Source organism: Lactuca serriola, chromosome 8, assembly GCF_051521515.1.
Source record: "Lactuca serriola cultivar US96UC23 chromosome 8, Lser_US96UC23_V15, whole genome shotgun sequence".
Lineage (NCBI taxonomy): Eukaryota > Viridiplantae > Streptophyta > Magnoliopsida > Asterales > Asteraceae > Lactuca > Lactuca serriola.
Window position 1 is genome coordinate 298,475,825 of NC_136415.1, and position 11,575 is coordinate 298,487,399.

The following is an 11,575-nucleotide window of genomic DNA, read 5'->3' on the forward strand; positions in this document are numbered from 1 at the left end:
TTCCCACTCCCCATTTGCTACTGCCGCACGAACGGGAACAAGGTCCCCACATCCAATTTCTTAATTTGCTTCCAAATTCCTTGCAAGTTCTTGTCATTTAACTCTACTTGGTATGTGTTCTACCCATTAGTTGTAGTTATATCTTACAATTTTGAATTTTCATGGTTAGGGTTTATGTGATTCACGAAATTGGTTGAAATTAGTTGTTGATTCTAGGTTGCATGTCCCTTAAATGTCCATAGGAACAAACCGTAAGCAATATTTTTGGTTGAAATCACAGGCAGAATAACCGATCCATACACAGGGTTCGACTGCGGTCCACAACGTGGCGAGCCTGGCCACGTCATGACTTATGGCAGACAATTTTATTGTTTTAATGTGTTGGGTTTGTGCTGTTTTGGTTTGATTGTGTATGCAGAAATGGGACCACGAAGAGCTATTCCACAGGAGGATTTACCAATTGAGGTGGCGAGTATACATCCTTTATATCAGTTTCCTCAAAACATTCCCCGACCATTGTTGACTACGTATGAAAATCGGCTGGGATGGTTGTACAATAGGGAATTTGCGATAGCCCCAATTATCGATTGGGGATGGCTCGGTGGTGTGGGGATGGTTGCTGAGTTGGAACGTTATTGGTCGAAAACATACGAAGGGGATCAATTTTCTTTCACTTGTCACGGGTGGAGGAATTTGTTTGCAATTCAAGAACCCATATACCGGGAGTTATCGGTGGAGTTTTTCTCTACCGTATGCTTCGAGGAATGCACCATTGATTTTACTTACAACCGGGCACTTGTGTTTCGTTTGGGTGGTGTTTATAGAGAGTGTAGTCTTCGAGAATTCGCTTGGCGGATGGGGCTTTATACCGAAGTGGAGACTCAATCTCCATTTTTCATAGCATTCTTACTTGGATGTGTTCGGGATTTTAATCACAGTATTATGGATGTTCAGTTCTGGCAGGGCATTTCTAGCCATGAGTATAATACTCGTGATTCGAGTGAGTCACAAATTTGGAATCCTGTTTTCCGATTTCTACATCGCCTGATCACTTTTTCTATAAATCATAAGCATCATGGCGATAAAGTCCCTATTCAGAATTTGTTTTATCTGTGGACTCTTATTACCCTGGGGGTTTGCTATGATTTACCGTATATGTTGGCGAGGTTCATGGGAAAGAAAGCGGCTAATTCGAGGCCCGGGAGTCCGATTATAGCTAGGATTTGGTTACTCGCCATGCTAGGTTGTATCATATTTTGACCCATGATTTTGTGAGGAATCTTACTCTATTCTCGGACAATGATTTGACCATTAAAGTCTTGGGAGTTATGCGGGCGGTGGTGAATGTGTTGGGTTTTGAGCAATCTAACACTCCTAAGTGTACATGCAACCCTAAATACCTTGGATCTATGTTTTCTCTATTATACATGCAAATATCAACTTTTCAAGGTATTGTTCTATTCTAGCATACAAAACTTTGAATAACACAAGTTAGAATAACATACCTTTTGTTGGTGCTTGTCTTCATGAAGCTTGAGTGCCTAGTGCCCCAAGTGTGACACCTCAAATGGTTCACACAACACCAAATACACTTGGAATAACTTGAGAGAAACTTGAACACTCCATGAAATCGTTTAGCCCTCACACTCACACATAGTGCACGATTTCTTGAGCCATGGGATTCTTTTATATGGTGGCTATTAGGGTTACACCATGTAACTCTTGACTTTACCCATTCCTTATGCTCCATGGATTTTAACCTCCATGGAGCATCCATGGGTCACCCCATGGACTTAGTCCAACATAAGGAATCTTGGATCACAAGCCCACATATATAAGAATGAATGATTTACACAATCAACCCATATATTTAATTACTCTCCTTTTGATCACTTAATTAATTCCAAATTAATTTTTGATCAATACTAATTAAATAACCTTATTAATATATTAGAACTTATAATATTTTAATAAACCTTAAGTGTTATTTCTCTCATTTTAGTCTATCCAAGTGCATGATGCCATGCAACCCAAATGGACCATGCCGGGTCGGGTCAAGTCTTACCAATTATAGTTATGGACTTAGACATTAATCCAACAGTCTCCCACTTGGATAAGTCTAAAACTATTATTGCAAGTATGACTTCAGAACCCGACTAGCAATCGTAGCTCTCAAAAGCTTTTGTCGAACTCTGACCTTGTAGATGAACTCTGACCTTTGTCAATGACTTGTCCATTAGATAAGGGATCATATATTCCTCCATTCTAGATATCATATGGACTGAGACATGGATTATAATCATTCTCTCTGTCCATTTGTTGTTTCCCGATTTCTGATTTATGACGACTGACTAATTGAACAAATCAAATCAGTCCTGGCCCGGCTGAGCACTTCCATTTGTCATCATCAAATCATCGAGGGTCCCACATATATCGCTTTTATCTCGAAGGTAAAAGGAATGGATAAACTTCGACTCATATTCTTGTACTAACTATTTGTTGAATCATACACAAAGGCACGTTTTATAACATCGAGTTACCAATGCGTTTACATGCAATCAATGTATAACCAACTCATAGTCAACAACTCATATCTCTAGGTTTGAAGAATATAAGATATTATCGTCTCATGATTCACTCGTGATAAAATCCATGAAGTGAATCCAAATGAGCGTGGGTTGAATCCAATACCCAGCCCTTATGAGTACTCATGAACGTTGTAGCAACTATTGCATTGTCTAAAGCACTTTAGACAAATCATACAAGCCAAATTCATGACAGTCTTGATTCATATCTACTTCCAACATATGACCGACTGTGGATGGTTTGAATAACTTGGTCATTCGGGAGAATGACCTAGTTATTCTGGAAGTCAAAACATGCAAAGCGAAACACAAAATAATACTTGTCCTATATGGCCTCAACACTTTGAGCGTAAATAAAACACCTTTTATCTAGGCACCATATTGATCACTCATTATTCATGTTTCGATTAATCAACTTAATACTTGAATTGAAACAGTAGTGATGCCATGCTCCAAGCATGCATACTATGTTTCTCTAAACAATAGCTATGCCATACTCCAAGTATGCACACTATGTTTACAAGTGGTCATCTCTTTGTGAAATGTATATCAATTGAACATGACTTCAATGATTCTCATTTCACAATCCCAATCCTTATTGTAAATGTAAGAATACCAAGTTCTTGTCATTTACCATAATCTATGCAATTGATCCTCTTGTAATGATATTCACACAAGTCACAAAGACTTGGCAATAAACATTACAAAGTATTCCAATGGAAAGCAATTCCATGGAGATGAAGTCTCAAATTCAAAGTACATTCCTTTGAACATCCTTCTTTGCATTAAGTTCTTTAATCTTACACAGATTCAAAGAATAACTTCAACCTATGGAAATAATTCCATATTCCCATCTTGACCATCACTTTTGAACAAGAGTTCCTTCTTTCCAAAATATGTCAATATGATCCTTACTCTATACTTCCAATTGTCCATGAGTAACCAAACTTTGGAAAACCCCAAATTGTTCTCAACAATTGCTTAATCATCTTAGTCATATCCAGTTCTAATCCATTTTCCCTTCTTAACGCCCTAAGCAATAGGAAAGTTTAGAATGGATGAATATTATAACACATGTAACCGATCCTATATCCGAAGCATATGGGATACGATTCATGCTATAATATTTTTATTTGCCATGTTCTCATAATTCGAACTATGAAGAGGGATGCCGTAATCATAATCGAATTTTGAGAAAGCAACATATATAGAAATTCCTTATGTTGAACCATTTCAACATAACATTCATATATATTCTTGACTAAAGTTGATTAAAATCTCAATCTAAGCTTGTAGAATTGGAATGGAGTATAAATTTCTCTCCCTTAATTATAGTAAAAGCCTTTTTCAAAGCGAGTTGAAACTTTTTTTTTCAATAATTAACACTGCTAACTTGCAACATAATCATCATGCTCCCACTAGCATAATGATTGTTATCTAACTAGCATAACACTTTATGCTCCCACTAGCTTTGACATGTACCTAGAAATCAGTCAGATTTCTGATACTAGATTTTATCAAATCATACACCTGGAGTCTAATCCTTTCCTTAGATAGCTCACATGTGAGTCTAAACTTTTACCATTCTCATTAGTTAGTGTGTCGGTTAACCACGCACGCTCCACTAACGACATGAGAATGCAAACTACACACTTGCTATCCACTTAAATCTACTTAGTGAAAGAGTTTTCTCACTATCATTTTCATGAATCGGAGAGAAACCTTATGACACTTAGATTTAATGGTGTATGTGTTGTTATCCATGTGAATTGTCAAAACCATAGTCATAAGACAAGGATAATGATAAATCCAAACTCATATGGACTGAACTCAATCTAATTTCTTGCCACCTGGCAGCTCAAGGGCCTGCCATTGCTTCCAAGTTGTTATGCAACCAGTTCAGAACTCTCAGAACTCCAATGCAAAACCAACTTTAACTGGAATGGGCACAAAATATGTCAACACGATAGGTTACAAACCTCATGTCGTGGTCTAGTGATTAACAAAACTCTTGATTAGTTCTCGAATCTATCTTAAGATCCTTTTAAGACTCCCACTGACTTCTTGACATATAAGATTCTCTTTTTCAAGAACCATTCCTTGACAAAAACGAATATTCAAGAGTTAGTGCAGATTCTTATCAAGTTAAACACTTCTCACAATTGGTCTTAGTTGGTCTTTGTTTTATCCAAAACATCACAACTTACCAATTTCAAATGTACAAGAGTAAGAACACATTTTATTTTACATTTAACAAGTGTTTTAAACCTCTCTTAAGATTATGTCACTCAAGGGTTAATCTTGGAGTATGACTCTAAGATTTAATTTTGGAACGAAGTATAATTTATCTTTTGATCTAACCATTTCGTCAATTCACGATTCCTCTCCTTAGCCAAACAAAAATGAACTAAGGTGTCCTTAGAGGATCAATTATGACATGGTTCCATAATCACTAAGATAATCATAAAACAAGATACTCAAGTTCTCTCCCATCTCTTCAGATTAGAGAAACTTTTATCTTTCTGCCTTATTTGATTCTTCTTACTCATTATGTCTATCATTGAAACTTTTCCAATGATCCAGAACTATACTTAAACTTGTAAGTATAACCATATTTACTAAACTTTCGTAAATCATAATGAATAATCTTATCAACTTTGTGCTGGACCTGATCAGCGCACACCCAAGTGTATCCGATCCCTTTGTCCTTCACTTGATTCACATATACATGTGAACAAGGAATTAGACTTAATTTGCCAAATATATAAAAAAAATTCTCATGATCATACAATACAAGTTGCATGATTCCAAGTTTCTATCCATCTGAAACTTGGGTGATGAGAATCTTTCCTTATTTGGTAAATTATGACACTTCCACTAATGAAAGAATCAAATCCATTTACCCATATTGCTTATCAATGGAAACATATAATCAACAATTTTTCACAAATGCCATTGTAAGGATACTTAAAATAAATAAAATCAAAACCATTTTTCTTTTATTTTAAAACTTTGCGGAAAAATTTATCCTTACAATCCATATGGAAAACTTGTTGTTATCTATTCCTAAGCAATATATCATAAATCTTAAGTAACAACTCAAAACTCTGATCACCGAACCATGCGATCGAAATCCATCTTCGCGATCAGAATCAGCATATACTTCCTTTAAGTTTCTTCAACTTTTCTTTGATTCTTAAAACATCAACATGTGACCTCGTCACATTATGCAATAAGAATCTCAGAATAGAAACTTAATAGAGTTAGACAATGGACTTTACCTGAAGTAGAGTCAAACCTATTGACTTTACCATCCTTAAGGTTTTTCAGGTAAATTTGGCAGCTTCGCAACCAATGTCTTTCCTTTGGCAACTGAATCATATGGACTTTTTGGAAACGGTACATGGAACTATCTCAGAATTAACCTTTCTCTTTACCATTTGGTCAACCGAGTTGACTATGGCCGATTCCTTTCCATTGGGAAGAGAACGTTTTTCCTGGACCTCCAATGTCACCATTTTCAATGTCCAAATAGGTTTGGAAAGTAGATCTTCCAATCCAATTTGCTTTACCGATGCTCCAAATCATTGCTGATTTAGAATCATCATGAAAATAGGTAAGATCATTAAGGGTCTTGTCGCGACCTGTCATCAGGGAGTGACTGAAGAACCAAGTCAGCAGCCAGCTACCTCGAGACTTCGACACCCGACTCTCCCGACTTGTCAATATGTGGCTTAATCCCCAAGATCTAAGCACATATAGACTTTTCTTGCCAATAGGGATTGAGTTACTTAGAACTTATCAAGTCTTAAAATTTGTGGTATAGGGAGATTTATTGGAGGAGGTGGATGAAGTGAAGTATGATTTCTAGTCCCACAAATGCCCAACAAAGGGATTGATCTTTCACCTTGATTGCCATTTGGGATATCATCTTCATTAGGAAGCTTGTTCCTAAAGATTTGGGAAGACCATAGCTGTCTAAACTAGACATCAATAATGGGAGAAATTCAAGTTAGTTAATTTAAAGTCCTTAATATAACACCCAATATGAAATATTAAGGCTAGGACCCAACCACCTATTTATAACTGGAAGAGGGATGCAGTAATCCAAATTATAAAATAGTTGAAGGTAGGTAAATGACGATTTACCAATTTCCACCATGATAACGAAATATTTTATTATTAGGTTTTATTGGTTTTGAAACTCCTAGATCTTTTGAGATACATTGAACTTTTCAATGGCATGTTTGAACTCGATTGTGCCCTCTCAAATTTGTGACTGGGATGCCGAGGATCACAAACAAGGTGTGAATAACCATACAAATTGACTTGGTACCCTTAACAATATTACCTAATCGATGTGCCGGTTAACCACACACGCTCCACCGATCTATACTAAAGTCAAGTTACCCTTTTCCACTCTTACTAGTCCATGTTAGTGTGCCGGTTAACCACATACACTCCACTAACGACTTGGTAAGGTACAAAGTGTAATTTTATGGGCTAGCACCTTTTCACATTTTCCTAAGTAACTAAGATTGGGAATTTATAAGTGCTTAGTTACTTAGTATTTTTTCATTATACTTTTAATGAAGGGAGAATTATAGTCCATTCCTACCCGTTCGGCTAACGACCCTCCACCAGTCAAGGAAGCGGTGGGTGAGAGTGGACACCCATTAAACAGCCATTTTATAGGCAGTAACCTTATACCCCCTTATAGACCGGCTTCGTGAATGAGGCCTACTAACGGTAAGATTGACTTCCTCTTATACATATCTATATAATTTAAATTTATAATAATAGTATAAGGGTTGAGTTTAAAACTTTTTAAAATTTCAATGTTCAATTTGGAATTAAAGTATACATGAGGAGTAACTTTTCAAATTCCAAAACATGAGGGCAAGTTTTTGAAACTATTTCAAGACTCTTTAAATCATAACTTATGAGTTTAATGGTTCATTAAAAAGAAGACTCTTCATTTTAATGTAACCCCTTATTCTTTAAAAACCATTAAAGAAGTGTCTCTTCAACATCCATAACTTGAGGACAAGTTATGGAGTCATTAAACTATTTAATGAAAAAAAAACCCTTACATTTTATGTAACCTACAAAACTTTTATGAGTTTTTAAGATGCATAAATATGACCTTTCACATATCTTGAAGACAAGTTACAAAAACATATTTTATGAACTTCTTTTAGACTAATATGGATTGAAAACAACTAAAACATAATTTTTTCATTATTAATCTAAACTAACTCATAAATCAAGGAAACATAAAATTCTTGAAAATTCGTAACTTGAGGACAAGTTATGAACTCCATACAATTTTCAACAAGATCATAAATTATGTCAACAAACAATTTGCACACAATTCCTATGATCTTGCAAAACTCATAAGCATGACCATTCATAATCAACAATTTTCAAGAATAACATGGACACATATAAACTTGAAACTTTTATTATAGCATTGAAATTGGTTTAACATAATCATTACCACATTCAAAACAAGTTTTATAAGCCCAAAACAGTCAAAGGTAATGATTCTAGACCAATTCCAGCACCAAAACTCGAAAATATGCTATCTGGGGGTCCAACTCGTCGAGTGCATGAACAAACTCGGCGAGTTGGATGCATTTTTCCTTGGACTCGTCGAGTCCCTTCATGGACTCGGCGAGTCTGTTGGGCAGACAGCACCAAAAGTCGATTTTTTAAGCAGTTTAAGCAAGTACAACAAGAAAACAAGCCTAGGCTCTGATACCACTGTTGGGTTTTGAGCAATCTAACACTCCTAAGTATACATGCAACCCTAAATACCTTGGATCTATGTTTTCTCTATTATACATGCAAATATCAACTTTTCAAGGTATTGTTCTATTCTAGCATACAAAACTTTGAATAACACAAGTTAGAATAACATACCTTTTGTTGGTGCTTGTCTTCATGAAGCTTGAGTGCCTAGTGCCCCAAGTGTGACACCTCAAATGGCTCACACAACACCAAATACACTTGGAATAACTTGAGAGAAACTTGAACACTCCATGCAATCGTTTAGCCCTTACACTCACACATAGTGCACGATTTCTTGAGCCATGGGATTCTTTTATATGGTGGCTATTAGGGTTACACCATGTAACTCATGACTTTACCCATTCCTTATGCTCCATGAATTTTAACCTCCATCGAGCATCCATGGGTCACCCCATGGACTTAGTCCAACATAAGGAATCTTGGATCACAAGCCCACATATATAAGAATGAATGATTTACACAATCAACCCATATATTTAATTAGTCTCCTTTTGATCACTTAATTAATTCCAAATTAATTCTTGATCAATACTAATTAAATAACCTTATTAATATATTAGAACATATAATATATTAATAAACCTTAAGTGTTATTTCTCTCATTTTAGTCTATCCAAGTGCATGATGCCATGCAACCCAAATGGACCATGCCGGGTCGGGTCAAGTCTTACCAATTATAGTTATGGACTTAGACATTAATCCAACAGAATGTCGGGGGTCGTTTTGTTATACCACCGATAGATGAGGAGCAAGAAGAGGTGCAGCCAGGGCAGCAACCGACAGCCAGACCGCGACGTCGGAATGTGCGAGCCAGAGGAGAGATCGAGAGAGAGCGTGCTACTTCACAGCATGTACAGGGAGTGCCCACCGACCCTTTTCAGAGTCGGGTGGGGACTTATTTGGATAATCTCCGGGGGCATGCCATTTATCATACCCAGCTTACTAAGGGTATTTATTCATATTTGGGAGTTACCCGACCGCCTTCTATGCCACCACAATATCCGTATTTTCCAACATGGGAGGAGCTTTGGCATCCATAAAATGACGGGGCAGGACCAAGTGGAGCGCAGGACCAAGGAGATGATGATTGATTTTATTTTCTTTCTATTTTGTTTTGTTTTGAGTAGTGTTTTCTTTTATGTTTGAATTTGGTTTGTAATGTAAAACTTTCTTGGACTATGATGTTACTCTTTCTTTTGGGTTGTTCTGCTTTTCAGATTAGCATTGGAATTCTAAGGAGCATATAAGGTTAACTCTAGAGTCGTGTTTGTTTAGTCAAGTCAAGGAAGCTTACAGTCGTGAGTTGGAACCCACAATTCAAGATAAGTGTGGGGTACGTTAGTAGGAGAGAGGTTACAGTTGGGAAGTATATTTACAAAGAAGCGTCTTAAACCATTTAGACATTGGTCAAGCTGCTAGGATGCATCAAGAAATAAGGCATTTTTGTGATGTCCAGTTTCCACTACGTGGGCTCCTTATGCCACGTCGTGGCGCTCATGGAATTTGAAGAATACACAGGATCTTGTTGTGCACGTTTTCATCTTATATCACGACGTGGTGCTCTTTGCCACGACGTGTATCAGTCTATCCTTTTCCACATTTCTACTTGCTAGCATCCACTTTGAAGAACTGAAGTTTCGAATCATGATCGTGGTTTATTCACATATTTATCCAGTTCTACACCGAGTTTTTATTTTTGGAGGTCCATATTCAGGATGCACGTTTTCCACACTTTTGGAGAAGTTCACGCCACTATCCCAGGGGACTCAGTTCCATTTTCTCCCTTTTCTTTAATTTTATGCATACAATGAGGGCATTGTATGAAATAAGTCTGGGGTAGGGGTAGAAAAAGTAAATTGCTAGATAATCATAGAATTTGATAGTAAAATTAAAAATTTTAAAATTGAATTTTTAATAATTGAATCTAGTAATAATAATTTGAAATGTAATTGCTAGTGTTATATGGGATGATCCGATGAAAGTTCAAATGTTTAGTTGAGCCAATATACGTTATAGTGCATTTGTGGCCTCCCTTATTTTAGTGAAATCATGGAACAAAAACATAACCCCGCTTGGTTTGAGGGATGCAATATGTTTAGCAGCCTAAACCTGAAATGTATCCAGGAAAATTATTATCATAAACCAATAAAGGTTGAGGTTGAGCGCCACTGCTTAAGCATGTAGGTTTTGTGTGAAAAAAGAGAGGTACATGTTAAAAAAAAAAGAGAATTGCAAGAAAAGTTTGAAGAATTTTGGAGTAAATAAAGTGAAGATCAAAAGATCAAAATTCCAAGAAATTCAAAATTTAAAGATACCAGAAATCAAACAACAAAGGTGGTGAATTCAAAGAAATCAAAGATCAAGTTATCAAGGAAGTAAATAATTCCAAAAGAGCTCCATAGTGGTATCATAGATTGTAATTCCAGATTATGTATGCTTAGGTTGCTCAACTAAAAATACTTTGAGGATAAAGAGGTTTTCTGCGGATGGATTCGTAGGGTTGCATAAAATGAGCATTGTTCGGAAAAAATGGGCGAGTGTTTATGAAAATAATGGCTGAGCTGGAGTTGGATTGTTTTATGTGGTGTTAGTAATTAAGGGTTAAGTTTAAATTTTCTTGAGGGCAAGCAAAGCCTAAGTGTGGGGTATTTTGATATTGCCATATTTATACCTATTTTTAGGCAATATTTAAGTACATTTTTATTAATAAGTTGATAATATGTTTAGAATAATGGTACTATGACTTTAAATTGTTATTTTCAGTCAATTAAAAGGATTTTCGAAGAGAGGGACCAAAAGTGACAATATGTAGAAGATGGGAGACTTGGAAGACAAGAAATGAATAAATCCACGAAAGTTACTAAATCCACGACGTGGCAAAGTCGGCCACAATGTGGCATGAGGATTCTAGAAGATAAAGATCGCGATTCGGAGGAATCCTTGCCCGGAACGGATAACTTGAAGCCCACGACGTGGCCTGGATAGCCACGACGTGGCGTGGGATTTTGGAGTCTATTTTAGTGTTCCTGATCATTACGAGAGAAAGAACCTTTTGGCTGAAGGAAGGAGTTCCAGAAGACGATTTGGAGCGAAAGAAAGATTCTGGAAAAGGTTTTCAACACCAAAAAGAGTAAAGGTTTATATTTTAGTTAATTAAGAACATGCTTTTTATTACT